This window comes from Lemur catta, chromosome 17 (genome assembly GCF_020740605.2).
Source record: "Lemur catta isolate mLemCat1 chromosome 17, mLemCat1.pri, whole genome shotgun sequence".
In the NCBI taxonomy this organism is placed as follows: domain Eukaryota; kingdom Metazoa; phylum Chordata; class Mammalia; order Primates; family Lemuridae; genus Lemur; species Lemur catta.
In genome coordinates this window covers 39,460,762-39,474,827 of record NC_059144.1, presented here as the reverse complement: position 1 = coordinate 39,474,827, position 14,066 = coordinate 39,460,762, and the positions used below count along the sequence as shown (strand labels likewise).

The window sequence follows — 14,066 nt, the reverse complement described above, 5'->3', positions numbered from 1 at the left end:
GGCTGCAAATCCAGGCTCTGCCCTTACTAGAAGGTGTGTGACTTGGGGCGGGGCACTTAACCTCAGGGTGCCCGCTGCCTCACCTGTGTGAGGTGGGAGCCCACAGCACCTACCTCCCTGAGACAGAGGGAGCTGAGAGGAGGAAAGCACTTGAGGTGGATGCCTGGCTCGCCACAAACACCACAGGCTGGTCAGTCATTCTTACTATTATCATTTTTTCTTGTAGAGACGGGATCTTGCTATGTTGCCCAGGCTGGTCTCGAACTCCTGGTCTCAAGCGATCCCCCTGCCTCAGCCTCTCAAAATGCTGGATTACAGGTGTGAGCAACCACCGCTCAGCGCAGTCATTCTTATTCACAGAATCGCTCTCTGGGGCCTCACTGGCCACATCTAGCATCTGCACTTGGCTGTCCCTTTCTCAGGTGCCGCCTGAAGAGAAGGTCAGGGAGGCGTTTGTCTTGGCACGTTGTGATCCCAGGGCCTTTCCTCTCCTCTCAGAAGCCAGACTGCGGGTGAGCCAGGCTTGTGTCTCGGCAGGGACCCTGTCTGGGCTTGCACACTTTCGCTGCAGAGGGCAGACCTGCCCGCTCTGGACATGGCTCACAATTGCAGACAGCTTGCTGCCTGCCTTTGCCTGGTGTTTCTTCTGTGTCAATTACCCTGACGTCCCAAACTTCGGGACAATGTGCTTCTGCACCTCTTCTGGAAAGGAGATCTGCACCCCCCTTCTCTTTTAAAGAAAAAACACACAAACACACAAAACCAATCAAAGCCATCACACCATCCAAGCCAACTGGGCCTTTAAAAAATCACCGCCAAGTAGCTGTTTACAAGCTGAACAAATAATTACTCTGCCACAAGGAAGAAAAGTATTAATTAAAGCTATTCATTAAACAAGCTTCCCTATTCTGTGGGGTTTATCTGTTAGAAGTGTCAGCCAAAGGTTAGGGGCGGATTAACACACAATGGAGAGCTTTGCCAGTTAAATCTCCTCCTTGTGGTTAGCTTTTAATAATAAAGTTGTCATTAAAAGAAAGAATTTAATGGTTTTAATTGGGTTTAATTACTTGGAAACTCTTGGAAGGCAGGTCAGCTTGTTGAAAAAAAAATTTTTAGAGGAAGACAAGAAAATGACGGTCATAAAGAAAAAATGAGTTGATTCACATGTTTAAACAGTAAAGTGAAAAAAAAGAACTTGGCTTCTTTGACAGTTTCACAGGAGAACACAGAAAATAGGAACGATCATCTTAGCTCAGCAAATGGGTCTGTTTGCACTAACAAGAACTGAACCGAAAGACTGTAGGAGAAATTCTGTCATCGCTGAATCCCAAGAGTCAAACTGACAACAAATGATGAAATCATGGTCAAATTTAAGAGAACAAAGATGTCTGAACTGGTTCCTCTTTTGGGGTTTTATGCAACTCTTTAGTATCTTAGTTTTTTCTTTTATCTTTTGAAGAATGTTCTTTTGGCTGGAGATGTCTAGCAGCTTTTAAAGCATTATACTAAGGTAAAAATTTAAAGGCGAAAAATAACAAATAAATAGATAAACGGAGCTGTAAACGTTGAGTAGGGTCACCAGCCATCCTGATTTGCCTGGGACTGAGGGGCTCCTGGGTTGCGGGATTTTAGTGCTAAAACTGGACAAATGTGGATGAGACGATCACCCTAACACGAGTCACTGTCCGGGACAGATAACATGGGAGACGAGTGTGTTTACGGAAGTTCACGCCAAGAGCTACAACAAGGGCTTGACACCCAGCAAGTGTCTACTACTTCCATCGGCACTGGCAATGTTCTCTTTAACACTGTGTCTTCTGCTTGTTAGTAGTAGAGTCATAGTCAGCACACTTTCCTTGGACAGGACATGTTACGCAACCAGCAACATGCTTCTAAACATGCAGCTCTTTAAAAGACACGGTCATCCATTTATTCTACAAAAGCTGCTTACGACATAGCTGGTACAGTTCTACACGCTTGACATGTATGAACTTATGTAATCCTCTCCCAGTGACCCTACAAGGTAAATATTATTGCTATTACACCCATGCTACAGAGGCGAAACTGCGGCACAGAGAGGAAAAGTGACTTGTCTGAGGTCGCATGGCTTGGAAGTGGAGCTGGCTTTGAACTTGAGCAGTCTGGCTCCAGAGCCCAGGCTCTAGACCAGAGATGGCGAACTTTTCCCGTACAGGGCTAGAAAGCAAATATTTTAGGCTCTGTGGCGCATACGGTTTCCATCACAACTACTCAACTCTGCTCTTGTAGCCTGAAAGCAGCCATAGACAATATGTAAATGAATGGATGTGGCTGTGTTACAATAAAACTTTATTTAAAAAAACAGGTGGCGGGCCAGATTTGGACCATGGGATGGATGTAGTTTGGCGACTCCTGCTCTAGACCACTATGCGATACTGTCTCCTTGCTCTCAGAGACTGAAAGTCCCTTGTCACATGGAGCTAACCTTCTAATGGAGGGGAGGGCTGTGAAAAACTAAGAAATGTTTTATTTCAGACAGGGACGATGCTATGAAGGAAAGGAAACACGAGAATACGCTGGAGGGTGAGAGAGAAGCAGAGGGGGATGGGCTGAGCGTGCCTGTGTGTATGTGATTGGGAAGGGCTACTACAGATGGGGTGGACAAAGCCCTGTCTGAGGAGGTGACATCCAAGCGAAGGCCATGGGATGATCTGGGCAAGGGAACAGCCAGTGCAAAGGCTCTGAGGCAGCGCAAGCTTAGTGTGTTTGAGAAGCAGAGAGAGGGCCAGAGTGGAGTGAGTGTAATACGTAAGTGGGAGGGGGAAGATTTGCCGGGCAGGCGAATCAGATAAGTTAGGGGATTCCAGGCCAAGGGCAAGAGTTTGAATTTGATTCAGTGTATTGGAAACTGGAGGGAAGTTTCAAGCACGGAGAGTGAAGAGGTCTGATTTATATCTGCAACAGATCACTCAAGGCTGCCTTCATGGCACTGTGTCATCCTGTCCAATCAAACACCCAGTCAGCTAGGCATTATTATTATACCCATTTTGCAGATGAGGCCTGAGGCTCAGCGAATCCCCCACCTAGCAAGTAACAGGACTGGGCCCAGCTCTGGGGTGGTCTGTCCAATCTCATTCTCTCCTCCTGTGCCACTCAGCCCTAGAAGACGTGACTTTGGTTGCCTGGAGCGTCATCGTCTCTCAGCCCGATAATGACATAAACTCGACAATGAATCAAATGGATCAATTCCTTATAAACCACAAGCTTCCAAAACCCACCCAAGATGAACTAGCCACAACTATTAAAGAACCTGAATTCATAATTGAAAACCTCCTCCCTGCAAACCCCCTGAATCTCCAGGGCCAGATGGTTTCTCTGGAGAATGTTACCAAACACTTCCCAAAGAATGAGTACCGATTCTCCACAGTCTCTTCCAGAAAACAAAGGGAGTGAACACTTTCTAACTCATTTGATGAGGCCAGTGTTACCCTGACACCAAAACCAGATGAAGACAGTACAAAACAAAAACCGAACACCAAGAAACAAAAAAAAACCACTTGATTTTTCAAGTTAAGAAACGTTCATCTTTTACTGCCTCCAGGAAGTCCGTGCCCCTCCGAGAGCACCCACGGTGCCCTTTGGGAAACAGAGCACGAGTCTCAGGCCTGTCTGAGGAGGTCCGTGGGGCAGGAACTGCTATTCCAGCTTTACAGACACACAAACTGAGACCCTCGAAGAAACGCGACTCGCTCCAGGTCTTGGACCCGGGAAACGGTGCAGATGGGATGGGATCCGAGGCCTCCGGATCCCACGAACGTCACACCACTCAGCAGGATTCCAGCCAGGAAAGGCACAACAGCCACCATGCAAGAAGCGACTTCCCACCCCCGTGGGCACACAGGCTCAGCAGCACGCACCAAGACCAAGCCTGGCCTCAGTGGTCTAACAAAATGGTGCCACCCAGGGAGATTCATCCATTCTTTCTTTTTTAAAAATTGAGGTGAAATCCACAAAACATAAAAGGAAGACTTTGAAGTGAACAATTCGGTGGCTTCTAGTACACAATGTCATGCAACCAGCACCTCTACCTGGTTCCCAAACGTTTTCATCACCCCAAAAGGAAACCTCATGCCCATGAAGTACTTGCACCCCCTTCCCACTCCCCTCTGTTCTGGTAACTTCCAATCTGTGTTCTGTCTTTATGGGTTTACCTATCCTGGGTATTTCATATAAATAGAATCACACAACATGTGACCTTCTGTGTCTGGCTGCCTTCACTTAGCCTAACGTTTTCGAGATGCATCCACGTTGCAGCGTGCATCAGTACCCCCTTCCTTTTCATGGCTGAATAATATTCCCTCACAGGAATATCCTGTGATTTGTTTATCCATTCAGCGTTGATGGACATTTCCAAAGAGATTCTTAAACTGCAGATTCCCACTGTGAATTAGGCCCCGTTGGGAGACACACATCAGAGCTTCCCTGTCTGCCATCAGAGGGGCCCGAAAGTTCACGAATTCTCAGTGCAAGTGTGGGAAGCAGGCACGGGGAGGGGAACAGCTCCTCTTCCCCTGTCAAAGCCAACCCCAAATACAATAGGCGTTGACACTTTTCTGCCATGCAGCAGGTGACACCTCATCACCAAAGGCTCATGGGAATTCCAGCAATCTTTGGACTAGCTCAAGAACCCTATTGTTGGCAAATTAAGTAGCGTAAAAAGTGCAGGTTGGGAGTTGTGGGGGACAGCGTTTCAACCTGCTAGTTAAGTGTAAAGGAAAATTGGTCCCATTATTTAGGCTCCCAGGGTGCCTGGGATGTTTTTCACCACTTATCATTGTGAGCAGCAACCCCTATATTTACAGAAGACAAAAGAGCTTCTCACTCTGACCCAACCGACAATTTGTTGTAGGTTTTGCATAGAGGATTTAAATCCATCTCATTTTTTTTTTTCTTTCAGATGCCCTTCAGCATTCATTGAAAGGTGGGGCAAGAAGGGGGAGAAAGTTGGCAAAGGAAGTCTGGGGAAGAAGTCGGCATTTGTTAAATTCGTGGGCGGGAAATTAGGCTCACTCAGGAGTCTTAACTCGCTCTAAAACCGTCAACCCAAGGTGAGTGATTCTACAAGGAAATGGTCTCTCTCAAAGCGGCAGAGAGCACAGGGCTTCAAAGAACGTCCCTGCTAATGAGCACTTTTCTGACAACCCCAAACCATCTTTAAAATATATTTTATGTTGGAAATAATCCTTTAATGCTCTAAAATAAATAAGCAGAGGCACTTGGCATGGAGGTCCCCCGGCTCAGGGAAGCTCTATTATAAGGGATTAGGTCGACAAAGGGTACCACCCCCTGCCCAGCGCCCCTCAAACTATGTCATTCGCCTCCACGACATCTTTCAAAGCTTTTCCAACTTCTCCCTCGTCCACCCCCGCCAAAATGACAACTGCAGATGTTTGCTTCTTGCCCTCACTCCTTACGGGATGGGATGAAGTGACAAGTGAGGTCACCCTCCGACTCCCCCTAGTCCTGCAAAGAAAATAATCATTGGTCGAGAAGCCCAATCAAAGTCATCCTTTCTTTATTAACCACAAAGACTAAACACCTTTTACTTAACTGAAAAGGGAGCGGGAGGGGGGAAAAAAAATTTAAATACAAGGTTTAACCCCCAGTGGGGGAAAGAAATCTCCAACTTCCTCAGAAAATCCTTTCCAAATTGTATTCATCTTGACCTAATCCACATCTACCGAGTGAATTAGGCAGTATTTATTTTGAGAATCTATTTTATAGAGTTCCAAGGACTCTGTTTTCCTTGGGCAAGGTTTACTCTCCATTTCAGAGCTCCAGGCTGCTTGCAAGGGCCTGGCCAGGCCTTTAAACTTCCAAGGTGCTTGACTCACATGACCAACAAAATGTAAATAAACACAGCTGAGCTCGGGAGAAATTGGAAGGTTTTCTCATTAAAGAAATAAAATAAACAGATGTCCTTAAGCACTTTGGCTTGTGTTTGTCAAAGGATGGAAAGCTCTAGATCTCTGAACGGCAGAAGTGAATTACAGATACATCTCAAGGTAGGAGGAGGGACCAACAGAAAGCAAAGGAAAGAATCTGGGGTCCTCTGAACTGACTAATCGTCCTCCAGGGAGGGCACTTTTGATTTGAACCTTAGCAACTTCTACAAATAGTTTTTAACTGCTGGGCCATAAAACCTGGGTTTTTTATTTCTTCTCAGTTTGTAAAGTAGTAACAGACAGGCCGAGCCACGTATCGCCAACTGGATCTGATTGAACCCTCATGGCACCGCGCTGGGTATCGGGTTCCGGAATCACGTAATGACACCCACGGAGGGGTGGGGGAGGGCCGTGGCTGCGCGGGGGTGGGGTGGGGTGGGATGGGGTAGGGGAGCAGAGGAGCCATGGGAGGGGGCATAGAACCAAGATCGGGCCAAGTGCTCTCTACCCAGCCTCTGGATCCATGAGCAAAGTCAACACCAGGCGAATTCAGGGTTTCCATCTCACCCCACGGACAGTAATCTGTGAAAGCATCACCTGGGGATGGAGCTGGAAGGCAGATGCCGAGTCAGTAAGTCTGCGGCAGGGCCTGAGACTGAGCATTTCTGACCGCGCCCTGGTGATGCTGGTCCGTGGATGGCTCCGGAGGGCTTATGTGATAGCAGGGCTCTGGCAAGGAGGCATTTCAATCCCTCTAAGAACCACTAGTGAGAAGTCCGGACATTTATACACCCTCAATGCCTTAGTATGGATCTCTCTGGAAACTGACCCTGAGCCTAGGATTCAGATGTGAGCATTTTACCGGGGAGGTGACCCCAGGAATTGCTGGGGACACAGTGGGGGAGTGAGAGGGGAGGGGAGGAGTGGGTGGGTCGATGAGCAGGTCACTGCTGTGGGCCACAGGGGCTCTGTCCCTCTGGGAACATCTGGGCGGCTCTAGAACACACAGCAGAGTGTCATGGGTGCTTGCAGAGGGATGCCATCGTGCCCACGGGAATGGGGGGTGCTACAGGAAAGTGAGGCATTGACAACATCTTCTATAATGAAATTTCAATTCTAGCCATTTAACAAGGATGATAATAGTGTTATTCTATAATCAAATAATCACACCAAGAAATGAATAATTGCAACTGTATCCTCTAGTAGCTCCCTAAAAAGGGGTATGTGTCAATAATTTATTTTCATTGCATCCCCCCGTCCTGAGAATGTCTTTATTCTACTGTCCTCCTTGATTGACAGTTTGGCTGGGTATATAATTTTTGCTTAGAAATAGTAACTTCCCTTCACAGTTTTAAGGCATTTTCACATTGACTCTAGCTTCCCTTGTTGCCACTGAGAAGTCCAAAGCCACCCTCATTCCTGAAAACTATGGAATGTGTCATGGAATTGTATGTCATCCTTGAGCAAGAGTCATGTTGATCATCTGTAAATTTTTCCCAAATGAGTATGTGCACTACTGAAAAAAGCATTCCTATTGGATTTTTAAGCTCTTTAAATCTCAAAGTAGAAACAGTTTTCTACTTCTGGTTTCCCTCCTTCCAGCCCCAGCACATTACTGTATACCTGAGAGGTTTAAAAACCTTTTAGGCCAGGCATGTTGGCTCATGCCTGTAAGCCAGCACTTTGGGAGGTCAAGGAGGGAGGATTGCTTGAGCCTAGGAGTTCAAGACCAGCCTGGGTAACGCAGCGAGACCCCTGCCTCTACAAAAAAATTTTTAAAAAGTTAACCTGGTGTGGTGGCTCATGCCTGTAGTCCCAGCTACTTGGGAGGCTGATGCAGGAGGGTTGCTTAAGGCCACATGGATGACTGGGGATGCGTCACGTGGTTAAGAGCCATGGGCCATGTCCTGGCTTGTATTCCTTTGCAGCTGAGTGACCTTGACTGAGTCACACCACCGCTCTGAGCCTCAGTTTCTCCTGAAATGGGTATAGCAGGAGCAGCCACGCCTTATTGGTTTGTGGTGGGGATTAAATGAGAGGGTGTAAAGCTCAGAGCGGTCCATCAAGGTCACTCACCATAGCTTCGCCTGTGCTGGTGTGGAGCTAGGAAGTCTGGGCGTCCTCCCTGCGGGGAGGGGGGATAATGAAGACATGGGCCCCTGGGATTCTGCGCAGCAGTTAGATGCAGGTTCCCAGCTGTGGCGCTGTGGCCATTTAGGGCTGGATCATTCTTTGTTGGGGGGTGGGGGCCACCCTGTGGGTCACAGCACATTTAGCAGCATCCCTGGCCTCTACCCACCCGACTCTAGTAGCACCCCACCCCCAAGCCACAACAACCAAAAATGTTTAGGACATTGTCAAATGTCCTTTGGGGGGCAAAAGTGCCTCCAGTTGAAAACTACTGAGTTAGAACATGGAGCTGTATGGATGGCAACGTGGAAAGAGCTAAAACCACAGCACAGAGGGAGAGAAGTCAGAAACATGGGTGTTTAAACAACGCCATGCACACACGTAAGAAATAAATGCACGCAAAGAAGACAATACATTACAGAGACAAACAAAAGACTCCCCATTAAACTGTGAAATCCAGGGGCTTTCACCCAATCCCTTGGTGCTGCAGGAGCTCCCTGAAGTCTGAGTTAATCTGGGGGAGAAGGAAGAGGAACCCAGCAGAACGAAGGCTGGAACTGGAAATTAAATGGCATTACGGAAAAATTAGTCAACATGATTAGTTATTAGGGAAATGCCAATCAAAACCACTGTGAGATAGCACCTCACACTAAATCAGGAGGACTATAACCAAAAAGACAGACAAGAACAAATGTTGATGAGGATGTGGAGAAACCGGAACCACCTCACATGCCGATGGGAATCTGAAATGGTGCAGCCGCCTTGGAAGCTCTCTGGCTGCTCCTTAAAGTGTCAAACCTGGAGTGACCATATGACCCAGCAATTCCACTCCTAGGTATATACCTAAGAGAACTAAAAACATATGCATGTGTTTTGTACATGCAAAATGTACATGTACATACAAAAAGTTGTACACAAATGTTCACAGCAGCACTATTCATAACAGCCAAATCCCCAACTGTCCATCAACTGATAAATGGATAGACAAAATGTAGTATATTCATACAATGAAAATTTATGTGACTTCATTCATAAAAATGAAGTACTGATTCATGCTACAACATGGATGAACCACGTGTTGTATGATTCCATTTATGTGAAATATCCAGAAGAGGCAAATCTATAAAGACAGAAAGTAGATTAGTGGTTGCCAGGGGCTAAGGTAAGGGGGAGGGATATGGGGGTAACTACTATTGGGGTTTCTTTTTAAGGGTGATAAAAATGTTCTAAAATTAGATAGTAGTGATGGTTGCACAATTCTGTGACTATACTAAAAATTACTTAATTGTACACATTGAAAGGATGAATTTATGATATATAGATTGTATCTCATTTCAATAAAGCTGTTATTTAAACTGACAACTGGTCCTAGAGTTGAGCTTCAAATTGGTACTGAGCTGCCTTGGTGTTTAGGTACAGAAGGAGGAGACAGGGACGCCTCACTGTGAATCCCTGGAGGGACGCTGATTAATCCCTCCCAAATCCCTTCCTGGCAACAGGCAAAGCCTCCTGACCACCTTGCATTTGCCTAATCCCAGCTGGAAAAAATAGAGTTCAGAGTCTGCTGAGGAGGGAGGTGGAGGGCGAGGGAGGGGTTAGGAAGGAGGCGGCAATCACTAGCGGCCCCGGCTCTGCAGGGAATTTCTAATGGATCCACAAGATGCTGGGAGATACAGCTACCAAGGGGGTGTTCTGGCTCTGAGCACCGAGGAGGAAGAGATGGAAAGGAAGTGGAGAGATGACAGCCTTGAGTAGCACATCCCTTGATTGGGAACAGGACGAGAGCCCAGTTTCTGTTTTAAAATTCAAACACTCTGTTTTGAATCATTTCTTGATCACTTTAGCTCTGTCAGTCTTATTTCTCTAAATGAACAGCAAATCCCCCTTTGGCTGGGACTACAATTGATGTGATTTCTGCTTCCTGTACAGCACTCAACACAATGGCCATAGGCAAAGAGCTGCTGGTCCTTGGCATGGAGGTACAGGGGGTCTTGGCCTCCAGAGCCCATTCACTGGACATCATGGTCCTTATGTTCTTCTGGAAAGAACAGTTTGGTTTCCTTTAGGGGACCATCCCTCTTCCACTCAGTTCATTTGGCTGGAGTGGAGCTGACCTCTACTCTCCCTCCATGCCAGGAGTGGGCTCTTAATCTAGGCTGGCCAATCAGAGCCACAGAGGTTGGCATATGGATGGGCATGTGACCTAGTATGGCACAATGAGATTCAAGCCTGGGAGTTGTGCTGGAATTTGGGGAGTAGAAGGTACTCCTTTTTAGCTGGGACTGCTGAGAGGGAGTCACCACATGGAGAAAGTTGCCTGAGGGATGCAGAATGACCTGAGGACATTGCTTAAGCTCCTGGATCCAACCAGACCTGAATCCCAGATATGCCTGGATATTTCAATTATTATGATCTACTAAATCCCCTTTGTAGCTTAAATACCCTTGTGATCCAAACTGAGTCCTGCTTGATATCAGCTATTAATAATAAGCTTCACATGGCTGCAGCTGCTGGGGAGGTATAGAGGGAAAGAACTGTGAACCAGAAGCTAAAACCTTGAGTTTCAGTTCTGTCATGAATATCCCACCAACAACATAACTTCCCTAGGTCTCGGTTACTCTGTCTGCAAAACGGGGCTCACACTCCTGCTCCATTAGACCCGCTCCACTCTGACTTCCAAGTTTAGAGCCATAGCCCAGACCTCTCTCTGGAGCTTTAGACACACAAATCCAGTTGTCCCTTGGGCCTCTCAAACAGAGTGAATTTTATTTTTCCTCATCATTTTTCTATTTTATTGTTGTTTCTTTTATTATTTGGTACGGTGGGCTAGAAATTGCTAGTTGTCCTCTAATATTCCTTCTGCCTTTCTCCCTCTTAGAGTAATAGAATCTCTAAATTTTAACGGGGCACATGACTGCCTCAAATGAAGACTATACTTCACAGACTCCCTTGCAGCTAGATGTGGCCATGTGACCAAGTTCCAGGCAAAGAGATGTGAGCAGAAGTGATTGTGCACTTGAATCTGGACCTTAAAAGAGAGGGACAAAAAGTAACAATAAAATAAAAAAGAGAAGGGGTGAATTCTCCTTTTCCTGTTCCCCCTTCTTACTGGCTGTATGCAGACATGGGAGTGAGCTATGATTTTTCTTGCCAATGAGGGCAACACTCCAGGGACAGTGGGAACAGGACGGAAGGAGCCTTGGTCCCTGGCGCTGTGCAGCAGTCATGGCAGCTTCAACTGCGTATGTCTGGACTGTTAGGGGAGCGAAATAAGCTTTTATCCTGTTTAAGCCACGCTCATTCTGGGTCTCTCTTAGGGTTGCTGAATTTAGCAAATAAAAATACTGCTTCCTCATCTTAGAGCTGGAGAGAACAGAAAATTCTGGAAGAGTAATGAAGACAGCACAGGAGACCCAGGGGCTACAAGAGCTTTTCATTTTAGTTTTCCCCGGATGTCCAGAGATCACGCAGGGAGGCCGGTGAGCCCCTGTCTGACTCTCATTCTCTCTTGGACGATCTTACTTCCTCTGAGCCTCAGTTTCTCCTCACGTATCACGGGGACTAATTAGACATGATGGTCTCTCAAGTCCTTCTGGCTCTGACCTTTGTGCTTCTGTAATGCTGGGATGAATGTTGAAACTCAGATACCAACCGGGCCAGAGGGTCCCATAAATGGGTTCGACAGGCCAGGGGGGGGCCGTGCTGGGCTGGAGAGCGTGCGCCCCTCCAAGAGGGCAGCCACCACTCAGCTCCTGTGACTGCTGCCACCTGGGGATGCAGGACTGCCATTTTTCCTAATTTTTCAAGAAGAGCTGGAAATCTAGACTGTTTTTGGTCTGTGCAATCTCCTGATTTTTAAATGTTGGCGACAAATTCACATTTTTCAAACACTCTGGGGGCCAAACAAAAATATCTGCAGGCTGAATTTGGCCGGTGGCCACCAGTCAAAAATTTCTGTTTTGTTACTATTTTCCTTCCTTCCTTCCTTCATTTAACAAATATTTACTTGACACCTACTAAGTGGGAGACACTGTTTTATGGGGATAAAATAACGAACAAAACAGAAAAAAAGAGTCCCTGTCCTCATGCAGCTTAACATTCTAGGGGATCGTCCTGATTCACTCATTCAACAAATATTCATCGAGCAATTCTGTCCTGTGCACAGAGGGTGCTTGGCTGGGTGGATTAAAAGCGTCCACAGTCCCTGCCCTCATGGTGCATATGGCCTGAGGAGAAATGCAATTTAGATGGAAGGAGCCAGTGAGGAAATCCTCTTGGAGGAAGCTACATTTAACATGAGAACTGCAAGATAATTAGGATTTAACCCAGTAACAGAAAATTCTAGAACATTTTAGATTATAGCAGAGGCTGCCAGCGTGCCCTCCTCCATGACTCCTCAGCTGTCACCATTCCTGCACATGCAGAGGCTTCCCACAGTCAGCACCCGACTCCCCACCCTGGGGCTTTCTTGAGGCCAGGCCAGAACTGCACGGAGTTAATCCCCCTGGGAGAAGCCCTCAGCCCTTTAGGGACGGGAATCTGTGGCTACATGCCCAGCTCCCTCCGTCTTTGGGTGGGTCAACTCCGAGGGTGTTCTCCACAGTCCCTCAGAGGTCCCGGTGGGACTGAGCCCCAAGTGCCACGGCAGTCACCATTTACACAGCCTGAGTTGGCTTCCTTCCCCTCCCTGCCTCGGCTCCCACTCTGCACCGGGGCTTCCTGGCATCCCCCACCCCGATAAACTGCCGCACTCACTCCCGGTCTCAGGGTCCTCCTCTGGGAGAAGCCCCGCAGAGCTGTGAGAGACTGTGGCAGGTTCAGGGACAGAAGGCAACTCTAGGTGAGCAGTAGGAGAGGAGGGTGGACAGTGGGGCAGGAGCCCCTCATAAAGGACCTTGGAGGCTGGCGTTAGGGTCGCCGATGGGGAAGCCACTGATGATTTTTCAGCAGGGGAGTGATGTGACCAAGTGTGGATTTTAGGATGACGCCTCCATAGGGGCCTGGAGGGGACAAGAGGGGAACTGGGAGACCAGAGAGGAAGCCAAGCTGGAGGTGGAGGTGGCTAGGATCAGGCCGTGGGGTGGAGATGGTTAGCTGGCAGTGAGGAATGGCACAGGCCAGGGGACATGTGGCCCAGAAAGGCTCTCTGGGCTTTGCCCCTGCCTTGAGGGAGCCCACAACTTGGTTTAAGGCATGGTGCTGAGACACAGACACAAACATCAGACCCAAGACCACAAGGCCCTACAAAGTCCATAAGGAGTGAGTTGTTGCACGGAGCTACAGAATGTCACAGCAGGCTGTGTCTAAGGGCAAGGTGAGTGAGGGAATGTGGAAAACCATAAAACACCCCGACTTAGTGGGCAGCTCACTACCGTCACCGCTCTGGGATAGCCCAGGTTTTTGCAATGGCTACAGGGTCCATTTCAGTAGCCCCCGACTCTGCCATCCTCTGGCTAAGCTGTGCACAGTCCAAAAATGCATGCCGGATTTCCCACAGGCGCTGCTAGACATATTAATGGCATTCCTATGTGGCAAGAGATTTCTGCACCACCAACACCATTTTTATATTCTTTACAACATAATGGCAGATGATAAATCTATCTTGCTAATTACACATCCAGCTTGTTATAACCCCCATAAAAAACACCAGCAGCTGGAAAAGCCATGAGGTGATGTCAAATCATACTGCTGGTCTCTAAACAGAAACATAAATATTTTCCAGGCGCTGGCGAGTGTCTCGAGGTTCCTACCCATGTGTGGAAGCAGCTGCCAGTGGGCCACTCACCTCTGAGGACACGACGGCTAGGCTGTCCTCTTACATATTGCCCCTCCATCCCACTGGGTTTCCCTGAAGAGATGGTGATGTCTGGGGCACCCACTTGTGATCCATTAAGGGATAAATGCAAAAAATTGGCAAGGTTTGGGTTTTTGCAGTTGGGCTCATTTTTGCATTATTAAAGTGGTTTCAATGTCTCTCCCATTCACTGCCAGTCAGCCAATAGCATTTGCCCA

The 14,066-nt window shown here is 47.6% G+C and overlaps 1 protein-coding gene and 1 non-coding gene across 3 annotated transcripts in view; both read right to left on the bottom strand.

Moving 5' to 3' along the window:
* The window catches only part of EYA2 (EYA transcriptional coactivator and phosphatase 2), a 138,811-nt gene that overhangs the window by 38,714 nt on the left and 86,031 nt on the right, over positions 1-14,066 (bottom strand). The window lies entirely within an intron of this gene.
* Positions 7,347-7,451, bottom strand: LOC123622928. The gene has a single exon (XR_006729669.1). It is a non-coding gene; the product is annotated as a U6 spliceosomal RNA (small nuclear RNA).